The sequence below is a fragment of the Phalaenopsis equestris genome, unplaced genomic scaffold (assembly GCF_001263595.1).
Source record: "Phalaenopsis equestris unplaced genomic scaffold, ASM126359v1 Scaffold204990, whole genome shotgun sequence".
In the NCBI taxonomy this organism is placed as follows: Eukaryota; Viridiplantae; Streptophyta; class Magnoliopsida; order Asparagales; family Orchidaceae; genus Phalaenopsis; species Phalaenopsis equestris.
In genome coordinates this window covers 259,822-279,043 of record NW_018224512.1, presented here as the reverse complement: position 1 = coordinate 279,043, position 19,222 = coordinate 259,822, and the positions used below count along the sequence as shown (strand labels likewise).

Genomic DNA, 19,222 nt, shown 5'->3' with positions numbered 1-19,222 from the left:
TCCCAATATCGGTGGTGGTTTCCCCGAGGTCACTTTCTTTTGAAGTTTGGGAGATGTTAAACCTCATTTTGGAAAAGCATTTGGTGGACTTGATCAATCATATGTCTTTGGGATTTGGGAAAATTAGCGCGAGTCTGCCCTTTATATTTGTTAGGAAAGACCTTGAGCACTACTTTCCAGGTCTTTTCGATACGAGTTTTGAGAACTGATCCAATCACCTTTTCGGTGTTTTAGATGGATCGGTGTCTCCTCTCTCACCCCATTTTTGTTCTTTTCTTTCCTTTCTTCTTGGTTCGGTTTTCGATGCTTATGCCCGATGCATAAGTGTCCACGTATAGCCTTTTGTTATACGTAAAACCATCAAGCAAGGTCGCAAGTAGTCGTTTTGGGGCGTACGGTTTCGCAGACCCAAACGGATGTCATATCTTTCTTAGTTTATTTGATCTAGCCTCACCTTCAAGTCTTGTGTTTATCCCTTGGGTTAGATACTCCTTCACCGACGAAAGCCTAGCGGGAGTTGGCTCGAACCTCCTCAGGTTGTTGGCAGTCCTATGTCTGGCAGCGTAATCGACTCATGGACAACAAGAATTTTTAAAAAAAAAAAAAGTTTTGATAAACCATTTTCAAATGAAAACGTACTTTTCTACGAAACAAAAATTGATAACTCTTCTTTGCATGTTTAAAATTTGTGTTTATGTCAAAAAAATAAATTTTAAAATACATTTTAAAGTTGGTTGTCCACCTGACGAATACCTGTTTAGGCTCGGAAATAGCCCTCTAAGTGAGGCTCAAGACACCTTTCTAGACGAGTGGCGGGTCCTATACATTCGGGTAACCGAGTAGACTTCGTAGACCCTCAAGTCTAAACACATAACTGAGCCTAGTCCCATACGAGTGTTTGCGGTCCCCCTCATCCGAATCTTCTTTTTGTTTCATCGAAGTTTTGGGACAGGGCACTCGTGTTACTTTTCCTTCCTTTCGGGATTTCCCGAGGAGTTTTGAGGATTTTCTTTTACTTGAGTCTTTTTCGTTGATTTTCTCGAGTTTTCCGCTTTTCCTCGGATTTCCTGGATGACGTTTTCTTCCGGACTTTGCTTTTTTTGAGATGCATTTAGGCTTGCTATACTTAAGGAACATCAGATCTCACGGGCGTACAGCTTTGCTTTACATTTTACAGCATGTTATATCATTTATATTTCTACTTGCTACTGTTCTTCCTGTATAGCATGTTATAATTTTTTTGTTTCTACCTACTACTGTTCTTCTTGTATAGCATGTTATACTGTTCATGTTTCTACCTGCTACTGTACTGTACTTATATTTGTCCTGTTTCTACTTGCTACTGTTCTTCCTGTATAGCATGTCATACTGCTCCTGTTTCTACCTGTTCCTGTTCCACGTGCATTTTATTGTTTGTTTCTGCATTGCACACTTTACATTATATAGCTTCAAGCATGTTTTCTTTTTGCATTAGATGTTTAGAGGACTACAACCATAGGACCGTTTGATTTAACACTATAACCGGACACCCTAGAGAACTTGAAATCGTCATATCGGGGAGCTTGGAGCTAGCGCAGTGGGCAGCACGGTCATCTTCAACAGCAGAGCATGTCTTTCCCAGCAACACTATTCCTTTTCCCAGAAATTAAATAACAATTCATAAGATTTCGAGGTTGTTTGTCTAGCGCAACATAAATCATCCACCTTTTTTTAGGCATTCGTATAGCTCTGTCGTACGATTTAAGCCCTAACTCGTTCTAGGTTCCGAGGTAGTCGTCCGATACGACATAAACCCTTATATCTTTCAGGTGATTTGTGTGGTCATGTAACGCAAATATAAGCCCTAATTAAATAAAATTGGCAGGATGAAACACTTTAATAATTTCTTCTCAAAATTGGAGCCAAATCATAGGATAGACTGGGAAGTCACTGAGGTTCTCCTCTGGATCGGTGGCCTCCCCTAATTTCTCTTTATTTGGATTCCTCAACATCGTTCCAGGTTCGAGCATTTCCCCTTTCACACCTCTTCGTCTGATTTCGTTGAAAAGTCATATCCTTTTGACTTCTTTGAAGATAGCATTCCTGATTTTTATCGAGAGTTTTCTTAGGTGACTTCGGTCATTTAAGATAGGAAGTTTTTCCGAACCCAGCATAAAATAAACCCTATTTAATTCTTTGTATTAAATAGGGGAACTTGTCGGCAAATAAAACAGTTTCACAGACCAAACGCATGTCATATATTTCGTAGTTTATTTGATCGAGTCTTATCCTCAAATCTTGTGTTTATCCCTCGGGATAGATACAGAATTTGAGATAGAGCGCTCTTTCATTTAAACTGTAAAAAATATGAAGTTAGTTTGATTTCATATTTTTCTAAAATTATATACATATATATATGTAAATTAAAACGTTCTTCTTACGGGCGACCCCCAAACGTAACTCCCCCCTTTTTAAACGCCGACAGATTCTGGCGACTCCGCTGGGGACTAGCTTCTCTCTCCATTTAAATCAGGGAATTTTATCTTCATACATCGGTGATGTGTCCATGTCCCTTATGGACCAGATTACCCTTCTTCCGTTGACATGCTCCACCCATTTCTTTCTTGGGTGAGTACAGTCAATTCTTTGGACTTCAGGACCGTCTGTTCAATCATCTTTGAACAGAGGTTCAGGAGTTCGTTAGGACTTAATTTTCATGTGGGGTCGGACCCCCAATAGGTGTGTTGGTGGACTAGTTTCGCTTGGGCATTGTGCGTTGTGAAGTTGGTCCCACACTGGGTCCTAAACTTTGCATTTCTTCGTCTCCTTCGTGTTTAGTTTATTTTATTTAGGTTTGTTTTGCTTTTCTGTGAATCAAGCCAAGTTGTTGCATCTCTTCGCACTCATTTAATTTGTTAATTGCAGTTTTTCAATGCTTTAATCACAAATAATTAATAAATTTAAAAATTAGAAGAAATGCCCAGTTTACAAGACAAGTGCATCAATTTGAGTACTTCTGTCAAAACTGCAAGACACAGGACGTTGCTGATTTTCGAAAATTCTTCAAATGACAGGGATAATGTCTTCGCCAAGGTTGATCTTTTCTTTTGCCTCTGGAATGGAGTTCGCTGTCAACAGGGATGAACTGTCTGACCTGACAGTTATTAAGTTTGGACAAGGGTTCGCTGATATTGGAGTCAAGTTTGGAAATGTTGTCTTCACAGTGATGAAGTTTGAAACAGATAAGTCCGTGGAGCCTATTGTAGAGTTCAACTTGAAGTCTATCGAAGAATTCTCCCCTTCAAAGGTGTTGATCGAAAAGAGCCCTACTAGTGTTGAAAAGTCTGTCGTTGGGAGCGTTGAGATTTCTCCGAGAAATGTTTTTACTCCTACTACCGGATACACTCACCATGCCAACTGTTTTGCCGAGTAAGGGAAAAGAAATTCTTCATGAGGAAGAGTCAGTTGACGCTTGTGCCCGACTGCTTTCTGGATTCGAGATTGGGTCCAATTCAAAGCCTGCACAACTGATAAAGACACAAGAAGAGAAGCGCAACCAGGAAATTTTGAAAGCCAAACAGCCTCGACAATCCCGCCAACAACAGACACAACAATATGGTCAGTCTAGCCAGCAACCGTCCCAGGGAGGATCATACCGACCGGAGAATAAGAGGATATCCTTGGCAGAACGACAGAAAGTGATGTATTCCTTCAAAGAGGAAGTCGTGTCGAAGATGTTCCATGAATTGCTAAAGGAACAAGGATTTAGGCTCCCAAACCCGAGAAAGCTAGACGACATCGATAGGGGGGATCATCCCCAATATTGCCCATACCACCGATTGCTAGGCCACACCATAGAAAACTGCTTTAGCTTCAAGGATTGGCTTGAGAAGAATTTCAAAAGTGGAAATGTAACGATCCCGAAAGAGTATTTGAAAAAACCTGAAAAAGGTTCCGTAAATATGATTTCGGTTGATTCAATTAACTCTTACACAACCACACCGGTGCTCGACAAAAGAAATGATAGTCTTCAGAAATCCTCAATTGACCTAAAAGTAATCAAAGGAAACTCGATTGACGCTAAGCTCGAGAGACTCTGACCCAATATTGCACAATTATCTGAAGAACAAAGAAAAGATATGAATGATGAAAATTATGATGTGTCAGATTACATGAACGAAAGATTAGCAGAAATCAATGTCATCGAGACCCAGACCGAGTTATCTGCGCGCGACACTCCATCTTCTGGTGTGGAGAACGCTGCGGATGAGAGGCAAGGGCCCACCCAACAAAGGGACGAACAGATCAATCGTCTCGAAAAGAAGATCAAAGAATTGACGACCACCGTGATTGCAATGCAAAGACAGTCGCAATCACCGCAGATGACACTTCCAGAAATGAACCAACCAGAAGCCATTCATGTTGCAGATGAAAGAAAAGAATTCAACTCTGATGAACAACCGAAGAAATACTCTGTCCAAAGCGTCATACTAGAAAATGAATTTAAACAAATGGTTGAACAAGTTCGGGAGGCCTTAACCCAGTCTAGGGGTGGTGCATTGATTTTAAAGGGTAGACCCTACCCGGAGGAGTTCGATGCAGTACCCTACCCCAAGGGTTTTGTGTCACCGAACTTTAAGCAATTTGACGGGACAGGAAATCCCAAACAGCACATAGCACATTTTCGAGCCAGTTGTGGCAATACAAGAAATAACGAAGCTTTACTCTATCAATAGTTCGTCAGCAGCCTGTCAGGAGTTGCTTTTGATTGGTATGCCGAGTTGCCCAACGGATCAGTGAAAACATTCTCCGAGTTAGAACAGTTATTCGTAAAAAGATTTGTCGGAGCACAACACCACGTTTCTATTGGAGATCTCGTGGTAGAAAGACAAAAGCCTAACGAGACTTTAGTGGATTACATTTTGAGGTGGAGAAACCTTAGCATGAAATGTGAACCTCAGCTGCAGGAACATCATGCGATTGAGATTTTACTCAAGAGCATCCATGGCCAGTAGCTTTCATGCTTAAGGGACTCACTATCAAGTCTTTCGAGAAGTTACTCAACAAAGCTAGTGATCTGCAAGAAAAAGTCAAGCATATGGATTCTCATGAGAAGGCTGAGAAGTCCTGGATAACCAAGATATTCGAGAAGAAATCTGGGACAGTTGCTGTGGTTAGCAGGGGAAAACGACAATTGCAAATACAAGCAGAACAACGTCAACAAACCTTCCAACATCCTCGTCAGAATATTTAGCAATCATCTCAGTAGAGACCTTACCAGACACTTGAAAGACAAGTTCCAATCATGAACACTCGATCAAATGGGATATATTCTTTTAAAGATGAAGCAACAAAAAAAATGTTCCGCAGTCTGATTAAGAATCCCGAGTTCTGGTTAACCAAGCCAAAGAAGCCCGATGAGGCCAACAAGAAAGGACATCTGAGATATTGCCCGTAACACAGGTTCGTTGGACACACCATAGAAGAGTGTTGCAGTTTCAAAGACTTGCTTGAGGAGAAATTCAAGAATGGGGACGTAACGATCCCGGAAGAATATTTGAAAAGAACCAGAAAGAGGTTCTATCAATATGATTTCGGTCGATCTGTTCGTTCCAACCTATTCCTATGCAACTGTCAATGAATGAAATGTCTTTCGGCCACTATTGTACTACTTTTGTTGTTGAAAGGGAAATTAGCATGATCAATGTTAGTCTATCTCATCCTTCCCACCGCAATTAATGAAAAGAAAGGGTTTGTTGTTGTTCAGGATTGTGCAATATTTAAAAAATAAAAAATAAAAAACTTATCACTTCGAAGGAAAATTTGGATGTTTTGATAAGTCTATGATTTCAGCTAGTAAATGTTTTATTATTAATTTATTAAATTAAATGGCCTGTATATTATTTTCTCATTCATTATGCTAATGCAATCTAAGAGTGTGAGTATTCATCGATTACAGTTAGTTCACTGTTATTTTAAATTCACTTTTCAAATTTAAATTAATCGATTAAAAAGATGAGGAGTGTTGGAGAAAATATTTATAAAAGACGTGAACAACCATAAATGGGATAAATTTTAACTGCACTGCTTTAATTTACTTTCTTTAGTGACTCTTTCATTTATTAAAATATATGTTGTATAAAATGTATATAGAAAATTTTAATTTCAATAGTTCAATCTCTGTACCCGCTTTAGTTAATTTCAAGCCCTGGGCAGAGTCGTGACATCTACTGGCTATCAAACAAAGTTCAACATATGATATTTTATGTTATTTTTCAAAAGCATTTCAATTTTTTTTTATGATCGTAGAAGTTTGGCAACTACATGCTTACACAACTGACTCCCAATGTTTTGGCCACAACACAACAAGACAAGTTAACTTTCCCCATAATCAGCAAGTCAATATAAATTTCATACTAAAATCCAAACATCAACGTAATTTATACATAAAAAAATTTAAATGTAATAATGAGAAATATTCATCACCAAAAAAAAACTTTACTAATAATACATTGCTTATTTAATAAGAAACCATCATGTAGTCCCGACAAACTCACAATATATGAATAAAAACTAACCAATAAAATGCTTGAACTATCCAATAAAGAAGTGATTCTCATGTTTCTTACAAATAACAAAGACAACCAATCTAAAATATAGTAACATATTAAATGACGAGCACTAAACTTAGTAGGTAGTGTCAAATTTAATAATTAAAAAACACAACAGAGCAACTCAACAACTAGAATATTTTATCTTAAAACATCTAATGATACAAGATAACAATAATATTGAGACCTATCACTAAAAAAAGAATCAGAAATAAACCAACATAGAGAGAACATATATGATCAGAAATGCAAGAAATGCACTCATGACAAAAAAATAAATCTCTATAATGATTTATTTGTGTCAATAACATGCAAATAATACATTGAGAGCATTGCTCCAGCACATTGATTGATCGTGTTAAAACCAGTATGTAATATCAATAAACCATAAACATTCCTCATAAATGAAGTAATAATTATTGGTATAGCACCTAGTTGTAACCAAAGTTAAGGAGGTCTTCACTCCAGTGAACTCGTCAACTCCTATAGGGACGCATCAGTCAAGTCAAGATAGACCCACTAACTGACTTAAGGACCAGTCATAATTATAATAAAGAAGGTGTGCAAGTCGTCATGCAAAGCACGAGTAATATCATCCTATAAATTTCAATAATATTTTAATGATTATTAATGCTTGCAATAAACTCAATAAATAATGCTAAGCGCCTTAACCAAACGTATAAAAATATAGTTAATATGTGCACAAGGAATACACTACTAACTTTGACAATAAGCATCCAAAGCTATGACTTATGGAACTGAACATAACACCACATAGACATGCCCATTCTTGAAAAATATAAGACACACACAAGTCAGGCAAGACATTATTGACGTCTGACTAACTTTAGTATATTATAATATATTTGTAAATCAAACATCAAAAAATGCCCATATCATTTTTTTAAACTATCGAACCCATGAATCTGTACGTGCCCAATTAGATCACTATGAACTTAGCAAAAGAGCAAAATATGAGTCGAGGTTTTGGATGAGAAATTGAAAAGCGGATGTAGAAAAATGTTAGTTTTATAAATAATCTAGGTAATCGCCCCGAATAATTACAACTCAAAAATGAAAAAATCCTCCCATTATACATATTAAAAAGAATTTCACATAAAGGTCTAATATACCAAAATAAAATCCAATAAGTACTATGGCAAATGGTGTTGTTCTGTCATTCAAGGAGAATTAACAAGCTTACCAAGAACCATTATCAACCAAAAATAGGCATAAACGGAATATCTAAATATCTAGAAGCAATAGGGATTTTATAAATTAAGGGGTTATTTAGGATCACTTTATGGTTCCTAATTTTTATATTTAGTTTGCTTTGTTTTTGTTTTAATATAAAACAAAAACATAATTGTTATTCTAATGGATTTAATGTTCTCAAGAATAAAAAACAAAAAAACACATTTGGTTTAATCATTTCTTTCATTTTTTGTTTATATGCTTGCAATCTTTTTCTCAGTTATTTTTGTTTTTCTTGAATCTTGATTGTTTATTCAAACGAAAATAATTAATACAATTACATACTCGAATCAATAAATAGTTTATATGAAGGAAGAAACTGTACACAAAGCAATCCGAGAGCTTTGAAAGACGATGAATTACTATCAGCTTCATATTCAAATCAAAGTAGATCATCAATTTGCTTTTGCTTCAATCAAACAATTTTCAGAACTATTCAAAAAAGACAGATTAAAATAATAAAAGATATAAAATTGGCCAATATTTGACAAAACAAGGCAGAGAATCAATCGATACATTAGAATTAGATGGCCCTTGCAATTAGCCAGCACCCAATGCCCATTCCATATTATTTCATGGATCCTCCATTGATAGGTGTTGGGGCATAATTGCAGAAAATTCTAAGAAATCTGATGTAGATTTTGAAATTCATCCTAGCAAGCTCTAAATTAGTAAATTAATGTATAAAATTAAAACCTCTCATATAGTAGAGAGAGCTTAATTTGGAAAAAAATAGGAGAATTTATCTATAAGGATTTTGTGAAGATGCCTTTCGAGGAAAAAGAGACCACAGTTTGCAAGGCGGCCGCTCATCGGCTTCATAAATAGTCTCACCTCCTTCATAAGACGGGACCTAGAGTTTCAATCAGAGGATGAGTTGGACTTGGAGCTGGTGCGTGAAGAAGGAGCTCGCCTCTGATGTTATTCCAGACCGATGACCTGTTGAACAAATCTCGTTCCACCAGTAGCTGATCACCCTCGACCACTGCTCCCCAACCACCATCAACCATGATTAGCTACCCCCTGCTCATGGCAATGAAGCACTATGTGGAGTAAAGACCAATGTCGCGGAGTAACGAAGTACTGTGTAGAGTAAAGAATGATTTTATGGAGTAAAGAGGCACCCTAAGGAACAGTGTATCATCCTGAAAATCGTGCAGCAAAATGCCTTGAAGCCAGTAATGTAGTGCAACTACTCCCATCTGCAACCGCTCCAGATTGTTGTGTAATGTTTCCTTTGCGTACAAAAACTATATTTCAAGGAACTTTGTAACCATTTCCACCTATGGAATAAGGGTCTGGATGAGTAATCACCAACTTATAGTAGATCATTCTGACAAGTCTAAACTATGTGATTTTGGTCTCTTTCAAGTTTTCTATGTAAAAATTTTTGGTGTATCTATTTGTCGACTTAATTACCAGAGTGTGTTGGACTTTCGTGCAACACTAAGAAACTAAATAATCACTCTACCACTGTAAATCTTTTGAAACACATCAATTTAGCGTCGTTTGTTGGAAAAACAATCCCACCACCAAAGGACTTGTAGAACATGCTAAATGGTCACTAGAACATTCAGAATAATGGAGCATCCTGCTTCAACACCCATTATTATAGAGGACACTCACAAAGCCAAGGACGTCAGGCCTCTTGTCACTTTTCACCCGAAAGACATTATCATGCCGGCAAAGGCACCTCGAGTTCATCTTTGGAAGATAGTGTGCGGATTGGAGGAGTTTCGACATGAGATCCTCCAACTCTGACGTGAAGCCCGATAACCACTACCTGCATAGCTAGATGGAACTTATTTACCTCCAGTTTAGTAGGAAATGGTCTGCTCGTATCGATCTTTCTCCCAAAGATGGAACCCTTCCTCTACAGGAGACAGACCTGCTTGGTATTATAAGTTCCAATCATTTGTCCCACACAGCTAGACCAACTGGTAACCCTACGTCATTCAAGATAAACTTGGTCGAGTCATATCTTATTGTTGCTTTTGAAAACTTGATTCGTGAAGTGCTAAGGCATCTTATTTGAGAAGAGTTCCCTCTGGGGATAGAGATTGTTTCCCTGCTCGTTGCACGTTCCAATGTCTCACCCTTGGTCAAGGCTATTCTTTAATACCCTATCCCAATAAGCTTCAAGCTCTCAAACATGGACTCCTACGAAGGGGAACTGCCCCTACGAGAATACTGACCACTATCAAATCATCATGCACATCAGCATGCCTCAGATGCGCTTCTTTGTCAAGTTCCCAGCCACTCTCAAGGATCAAACTCGCACGTGGTTCTACCCTCACTTGGGAGGCACTATCAACAAATTCAATAAGTTTGGCAGACTATTCGTAAAGTAGTTCATAGCAAAAAGAAGGATCAACAAATATTCATCTCAACTCTCTGGAATTTGACGTAACAAGACAGACCCACTCATGGACAACTGCAGATTAACCACATTCTCATCAAATTCCAATAGTGAATTCGAAATTGCAGAGAAGAGTCTTCCTTAGAAGGCTTTGCCAAAGACCTTTCTACTCATCATTGATGTGGGAGACAATTCGCTCTTATGTTAACCTCATTCATTGTATCGAAGCTCAAATCACTCCAGTATAGTCCATCAATGCAGAAAAAGAGTAGTTTGAGCAATTTGAAGGCAAACATAAGAATAACCCAAAGGATACAAATCAAGTCTCACAATGAAGGAAGTCTAAGCATCAAAGGAATCGTCATCTTCCCCTTTAGCCTATGAACCACTGAAAATGGCCTCGACCAGGGAAAGAATATACAATGCTCAATGCATCACATGTCAACATTTTGATGGTCATCAGAAATCAAGAGACCATCAAGTGGCCTCAACCTTTGAAACCCAACTCAAAGAATCATAAAAAATATTGCCACTTTCATTGGAGCCATGATCACGCCACCGAATCATGTAAGTAGCTCGAGAAAGAAATCAAGAGATTGATATGACAAGGGTATATGGACCATTTTGTGTAAGATAAGTTTGCCTAAACATATAATGTCGCTATTGAGGGTAGAAAATATAGAGTAGCAAGATTTGAGTCACCAAATTATTGGCAAAATTCAAACAATTGTTGAAGGTCCATTAATATCCAACCAAGTCCATCACAGCTCCTAGAGAACCAGTGCAAAAGAAACCATGCTTTGAGTTTGTCACCTTTGATGAGTCTGATCTGGAGGGACTCCGAGTCCCCCACTAAGACCGTCTCATCAATAGAACAGACATTGGCAAACCCTTCTTCAGTATGAAGAGAATTTTGATTGACAGTGTTAGCTTTGTTGATGTCCTATTCTACTTCCATTTGAGCCATTACATAGGTTTGATAATTGACCAATAAGAGTTTTGAGGGACAATAAATCTTCCCATCATAATGAGAGAATCTCCTCAACAAACAACTCAATCCATCCAGTTCATCTTTGTTAAGTCAAAATCGACATAGAACGTCATCTTTAGGAAGCCCCTCCAAGCTATCTTTGGCATTGCCACTTCTTTGCTACATCTCAAGCTGAAGTTCCAAACAAAGTATGGAATTAGTGTCATGCATGGGAATCAATAGTAGCACGATCATGATATCTTAGATAATTTCAACCACGCCCATAGATGACCCTTAACATTGAAAATTCTCCCATGGAAGACTAGATTTGTGTTCCACTATTACTGACAACCTAGTCACATATCTATCATTATTCATTACATATCGCATTATTTTTTTTTTATTTCCTGATTTGTTGCATCTGTGTCGGTGTAGTTTGTTTTTCTAAGTTATTGCATTCATATTTTGCATCATAGTGTTTATTTTAATTTCCAAGTAGCGCCAATGTACCCTTGATTTATTAAATATGATCCCTCTTTTATTTTCTCTATACAGATGACACATTGAAGGAATGTAATGGTTCATTTATGAACCAATTCATGCTCTTCATCTGAGAAATGTATAATTTTAGTTGCATATTAGTCAAAGCACGATAAATTTTAAGAAAATTCAATCCAACCTCTTTTGTACATGTTAATTTTAAGAAAATTCAATCCAACCTCTTTTGTACATGTTAATCTTGTTGAGTTTCGCTTCGATACATGACCTTTAATAGGTTAAAAATCCTTAATGTACTACACCTAACCCCATTTTATGCAGGTATAAGCGAACATTGCTTCGACTAGCAACCTCTAATGAGTTGGAAGTTCTTGGTAGACTTCCATTAGCCTCTTTTATATGACTTAACATAATCAAGTGATACTCTGATATACAGCTCGGAAGGTCAAAAATCATTGGTAGTTTCTCTCACATTAGTCTTCTTCTTGATCAAAAACTCCAAACGACATCTTACATCCACTACAATATAATAGAAAAGGAAAGAAAAAATGCTCGAGGGGCAAATAATGAACAAATAAAAGTCACTAAAAAATGTCGGCCATTTTTTTGAAAATAAAAATTTAAATTTGATTTTAATATAAAATGTAATTTTGATTTTGAAAATAATACTCTTTATTTTGGAAAACAAAGAGAACAGATAGATTTCATATATCTAATAGTTTAAATAACTGAGTACGATACTACAAATGATATATCATCTCGAATGATGAATGTATCACTTGTTAGTAGGCTTATCTATTTAAACTTAAAGTTTATGACTCTACATATCTAATACACAAATTAAATAGTGTTTATATTAATTTGGGTTCTTAATTCCCTATAGAGGCGTACCCCATAGTTAATTACATCTTAGGCAACCAAATTCACCTAAAAAAACGCTCGATTAAGATCAGGATTTCGTCGTCAAGAATTCAACGTTTAGGTTTTCACAATCACTTATAGGAAAGTTAAAGGGAAAGACTCAATGTGGAACAGTTATTTTCGGAATCCAAAAGAGTGAAAAGTAGAAGATGTCGAATATACTGAAGAAACTTCAGTTACGCCTCTACCTAACTTATGGTTTAGCTCTACATCTTCGAAAGGGAAAATTATGTTTAATGTTTCAATCCTGTAAATTATTTAGACATTCGAGACTTATATTTGCATATCATATGCAAATAACCCGAGAAAATGGGAGAATTTATGTTGTACCAAACGACGACCTCGAAATCCTAAAAAGTGTTTAACTTCTATCGTACGATATATAATCGTACGAAGTCCTAAAAGATAGTGTGAAAATTTACGCTGTATAGGACAAACAACCTCGACGTCCTATGAGTGTATGTCTATGGAAGTTCGGTTGAAGCTCCTCCTTCCGCTTTTTGTAGTCAACTCGACCGCTGCCTGGAGATGAATCATCACTTATCTACGCCGTTGTATTGTTCTGAGAAAAGGTGAGAGAGTAGAGCGAACATATTTTAACTTATTTCAAATATTTAATGTGTTTTGTACAATGTATTTTAAATTAGTGTTTGTAGTTGTTGAAGGAAAAGGAATAGAGATATTTTATTTTATATTAAACAACACCGGTTAAGATCTCACGGTACCATCATCCCTTCATCATTGTTAATTTTGATATTATTTAGTCTAAATAAGTTGTTAAACTCATTTCGCCCAGAGAATTCTCATTAGCAACCGTAGATTACCTCATCCGAGGGATTCTCGTAAATCCAAAAAGATGTATTATTATTATGTAATTATTAGTTTATAAAAGTTTAAAAAAACATTATTTGTGGTTTTGAAAATATTTTTTTTTATGGAATTTTGAAAGGTGTTGAAATTAAAAAAAGGAGTATTTTGGTTACATGTTATAGAGTTTCAATCCTGAGCATATGTTCTACATTTGCTATCCTAGGGTTCTATATAAACATGCCAGAAAAGCAATAAAGAGTACAATACAGTAAAGAGTAAAAATCAATAAAGAGTAACAGTAATAAAGAGTAGTAGCAGTTAAGTGGAGTAGCAGCAATGATAATTGTACAAGTATCAGCAAATGTGTACAGTAAAGTGCAGTAAAAAGAGAAAGGTCAGTACATACCTGTCGTTTCTGACGATGCTTCAAAACACATTACAATTGTATGTACAAGTGTGTGTAAGAGAAAAAAAGGTTAGATAAACATTTGAATTTTAAATATGAAAACTGAAACATGTATATTTTTATAAAAGTTGAGTGATAAGCATATAAAAAATCAAAATGGATATAAGAATTTAAATTGGAGATAGGCTAAGTTATAGACTTTTTCATTTGTCACGATCCCACGAGCTGGGGCATCAAAGTCTATAAACCAATAATGAATAACAGCTACCAGCAAAACATTTCTTAAGGTTGGGCAACTTCAAATCCCTACCAACTGTATGACAAGTGAACATATAAAAAATCTTCAGCCACATGTGTCATATGTTTATATGTGATGTTTCTGTAATTTTGTAATTTCCAAATTTCCAATAACAGATGTTATAAAGGAGTAATTCACAAGTCACCAGAGCTAGGTTTAGAGCTACCAACAACCTATAGGAATAAAAAGGGTAACTTACTAATCGAATATTGGTTAAAAAGTTTCAGCTATATAAGCATGAATTTTACGTTATACATCATCGCCCTTATCCCATGTTTTCCTACTTATAAGCCACTTTGATAATCTGTATGTTTTTCTTTCAACAATTTAAATGAGAAGAATAAGAGTAGTGTTTAATTTATAATATAAATCACACCTCAAAGCTTGATATATGATTCAATCCTTAGATGTGCAAATACATGGAAGTTGAGGATCATGTATGTAAATACCTTTAGAATTTGTATGTGACTCTTAATTTCTAAAATTTACACTCTTAATTTCTTATAAATTTATAATTTTTCAAAGTCTAGATATTATATATATATATATATATATATGAATTACAAAAGTTGGTACATATACACATGAATTATAATATATAAAACTCTGTACGGGACATAAAAATAAAATCTGAAATTTAGAATATCAATACAACATATTATATTTTTAAATAATATTAAATTTAATAAAGTTTGAAATTTAACTTATGATTTTGAGTATTTATTATGTAAATACATATCTGATTGTAGAATTTTTTTTAAATGGAATTAAATTTAAATATAGTGATCATTTATGTGTGCTAAAATTGAGAGATCTTCTTCCAGAAATAGATCAAAAATATGAAAACTTTTTGCATACTAACACTTGAATTCAATTGTTACATATTTGAATGCATTAAAAGAGAACAAAAAAAAATATTTTATGTATTTGCCTAGCTATCATCAATACAATTAGACGGCTAAAAGAAAGTCAGCAGATCTATACACATACTTCGAATATAGGTACATGTAAATAATCCAGGATTAAGAAAACAGTGTTGATAAATTCATAGCTTAAATATTGCAAGTGAGAAAACTTTACAATCAAAGAAATCTTTATACACAGATTTTGGTTTTATGGTATAGTTATTGATATGTAAACACTTAATGATTTGAAATCTATACAGTCAAATTAAAGTATAGATGTTATATATGTTATATATGGTGTTTCATATAAATCAACAAAGTTACATAAATAAATTAAGTTTTATTCAGGTAAGCACATTGAATTCTAGTAAATCTATAAGTTTATGTCCAAAGTTAAACACTAAGTATATAAATACACATTAATAAACACAACCAGCAAACTTATGTTTAACTTTAAGCAAAAATATGTAAATGTATTCAACCCAAACAATTTATACATATATTATATATTAACAGAATGGCATATTATACACATGAATATATGAGGATTAACCATTTGAAAGCACATAGTTGATAAAAAAGTGATGTTATATGTGTAAATACACTAAAATTACAAAAAAAATCTGAAATTATTCAGCCAAACTTCAATGCTATGCATCCAAATACACCATAATTTAAGGAATTAAAATATCTATAGACTCACATTTAAATTCAGGTGTTAGATATGTAAAGATTCAAGGATTTGAAGTTTTAGGCATGTAAATTCTTAGGAATTACAGATTTTATAAATTCATTTTAAATTCAAGTATTAAATATGTAAATACTCAAAAAATTGAATGGAATGTATGTAAATCGTCCCAATTAAACATCTTGAAATGCACACGAGAACCATATACTATAGATCAAGATTTCACAAATGTTGAAAGAACAATAGCACAAGATAGGAATTGTTCGCATAGGTTTATATAGAAGAACAATTAAATGCTCGTTATATACAAACTCTATATGGAAGAAGATCATCAGCATCCAAGTATATCCTTGAAAAGATGTATAAAGATTCAAGCAATTTTAAATCAATTTAATCTATCATGCTTGTAGAAAAATTTGACAATCTCTTGACAAGATTCTATTGAAATTTGGACAACATTCTAACGATACTTGAACAAGAATAAGGAATTTATTTAGTTAGCTCAGTTTCAATAGCATTTAGCAAAATTTAGGAGAAGGTAACACTACATTAAATGAATTCTAAACACATATAAATGCCAAACAATCAGCCCTTAGTAATTCTTGCAAATCAGTTAATGAAACTATATACTAGGATTCAAACATTCAAGATAATGAATAGAAAATTCAAAACGTGTAAACCCATAAAAGCAAAGTAGATGATCAAGAATCTTAAAGCAAATCCAAGCGCGAAAATATTAGAGATTTATAAGGAGCTGTGAGTCATCATGTGCAAGTAAATAAAGAAATAGAGATTTAGGTTTACCGATTCAAGTTTCTTGCGGTTCAAATGATCATAGGAAGAAATTCCTTGCGGCTCAAATGATCGGAGAAAGAAATTGAAAGCAGAAACCCTTCGAGGTTGGGGGGCGCAAAAGAGGAAGAAGAAGCTTCTTGTCACGTTTGAAGGATGAGGAGAGGAGAGAAGAGCCAGGCGAGGTTTGTTTGCCGGCGAGGAGTAGCGCCGGCAAGGGTTTAGGCCGAGCGAGGAGGAGCGTTGCCCAAAGATTTTGGCCGAGAGGGAAAGGAGTTCGACTAGGGCTTTTGCGTAAGGTTCGCTCGGTCCCTAGGAAGGAAACAGATTAACGCAAAGATTATTTCGGTGGGCGGGGTCCGTTTTTTAATTTTTTTTTTTTAATTTTTTTTTATTGGGGATAGGGATCGGTAATCGACGGTGTAAATTGATTATCGTATGCATCTCTGCAAGCTGTGTCCGTATATAATAATTTTTTCTAGGAATGAGGGGGAGGCGTAGGTTTTTATAAAGTAATTTTGTTTTATTATTATTATTATTTTATTTTATTTAATATTATTATTTAACTTAAAATCTTTAATTCGTGCACAATCCAGTCTCGTTCAGAACCCCACTCATTTGGGTATCGTCTCTAGGTAAAATTGACGTTACAGATGCGTCGTCACATTTCGTTTTATCATCTGAGGTCGTCCGGCAAGCTCGTCAACGATCGTACCAATTTAACTTCAATTCGTGCGCATCGCAACATATGAAGTTATTTGGTCCAACCGAAGCCGCTTAACGAGCAAAATGTTGACTGATTATTGCCTAAGCAACAACCAAAGTCAAATAGACTGCTCGCAGTGGCAAGTCAATTGTCATACATCGTTGGTCCACTTATGGCTTTCAAATACTTATAAGAACACAACTCAATCAGATATAGAGGATTTGAAACCTTTCATATGAAACTACAAGGAGTGAAGAAATGACTCAAAACTCTAAATAGTATACCCAGTCTAGTCCTCTAGGAGGGTCAGATAGGAAATGCTGAGGCTATATTATAGCTCTAGGGAGAGAAAAAGAAAGACCTCAAAATTAAGGTCAATAAAAAATATCAATAAACATGCAAAAAAAGTAAAAAGAAAAAAAGAAGAATGATTGCATCAGTCAAACTCATACAGTGTAATATTGATAATATACAATAAAGATTAGAAAGAAAAAAAAAAGGACAGCTACATCAGTCCAACTCATACAATAAAATATAAATAAATATTCAAAAAACATAAAAAGAAAAGTGAAGCACAACTCAAAGTTAATGTTCTTTTCCCCCTCCTTATTACTAAAGAACACCTTCTTCACCTTACTCTCGATGCCCTCAACTTCAAAATTTGGAGAGGAGTCTTCTAAAGCATGGTTGTAAGTTCCTCTATGTTAGCACAAGTCTGATTGTGCCTTGCTTGAGTCCTCTTCAGAAATTCCTAGATGAATCCCTCCTCGATGCCTTCCTACTCTTTCACATCAACGTCTTATATATGATTGCGAGCTTCCTAAATACAATCTTGAATGACACTCTTGAACTCAATCAAGATGTCGAAGCTCTTCACAACTCTCAACTTACTCCAACAATGTTAACCTCCTTCTCAGACATTAATTTCTGGATCTCCTTCTTGAGAGTTGTCAGCTTGAATCTCATAGCCTTCATACCCTTGGTGCTCTGGTTAAAGTTGGCGTGTGCCTCTACCAACTCCTCTTTGACATTCTTCAAATCATAATGCTGCAATGAAAAGGAAGTCGCCACCAAGAACAACTTTGTCCTACACTCCACCAACTGAGATTCTAAGGTCAAAGCCTCCTCTACTTTAGAATCATATTAGCACTTGTACTCATCTTAGAGGAACTTAATCCTTAAAATTTTCAAGTTACAATGTCTCAAAGAAAGATTAAGCCCTACATAAACAGAGCTTAGTAGTTACTATTTTTAACTATGTATTTAAGTTTTGCTAGTAGTTAATGATTTAGTTTTGTTAATATATTACACATTCAAAATTAGCGGCAGTAATTTCGTTTGATTTCTGTGAATTTCCTAGTTAATTTATCATTTCAAATTTAAACCTTCCTCTTGAGATTGATATTTGGGACTTAAACGGAAAGTCTTATATTACTTGATAACAATACGTATGCTTACGTAGAATCCCAATCTTAAGTGTTTAAAGTCAACTTTATAAGTTTTACACATCTATATTTAACCGGGATTAGTAGTTATGTGATGTTATCTCACCTTTGCAAGTTTCATGTGTTTGCCTTATGAAAAACCCATATGATGCTAGTTTATATTTCATGTTAGCAAAAATTCATGTGTTTGGTTATTTCCACCATGTTAAACCCATATAAAACTTACATGTTATGTGCTAACACTTGTTGACTTCATTTTTGTATGAGGTCTGTCATGTTTTTTCTTCCTAGAACTTATGATCTAGCCATAGGGTTTTCTTTGTGGCTCTCCTAGAAGACTAGTAGAGGAACCAATACCAAATTAAGGACTTCAAAACATCTCTTCACTTGTTATAGTTTGATATACTTGAATTCGAACTCTTAATCTTTTGTTGAGATGGTTTATGTCAAGTTAATGAAGCTTAAGTTAAGTTCCTTTACACATGTGGAGGCCTTAAGTCACCATTTAACTCTAGAAATTAGGTTTTTCTGACTGGGCACTTTGCACTCCTTTTTCCCCGATTCCTTTGATAACTTTTTT

General features: G+C 35.2%; 1 protein-coding gene across 7 annotated transcripts in view; it reads right to left on the bottom strand.

The window, feature by feature from the left end:
- The window catches only part of LOC110036313, a 34,247-nt gene extending 17,409 nt beyond the window's left edge, over positions 1–16,838 (bottom strand). For 2 of the 7 annotated variants that reach the window (XM_020740721.1, XM_020740719.1), the window contains exons 1-2: positions 16,504–16,837; positions 13,809–13,826 (exon numbers count right to left, since the gene is read on the bottom strand). The gene's annotated coding sequence lies outside the window, so the exon portion shown is untranslated. Of the gene's footprint in view, positions 1–13,808; positions 13,827–16,503 lie in introns of all 7 variants that reach the window. The other 5 variants (XM_020740725.1, XM_020740727.1, XM_020740723.1 and 2 more) reach the window with 4 other exon arrangements.
- Positions 16,839–19,222: the final 2,384 nt, after the last annotated feature.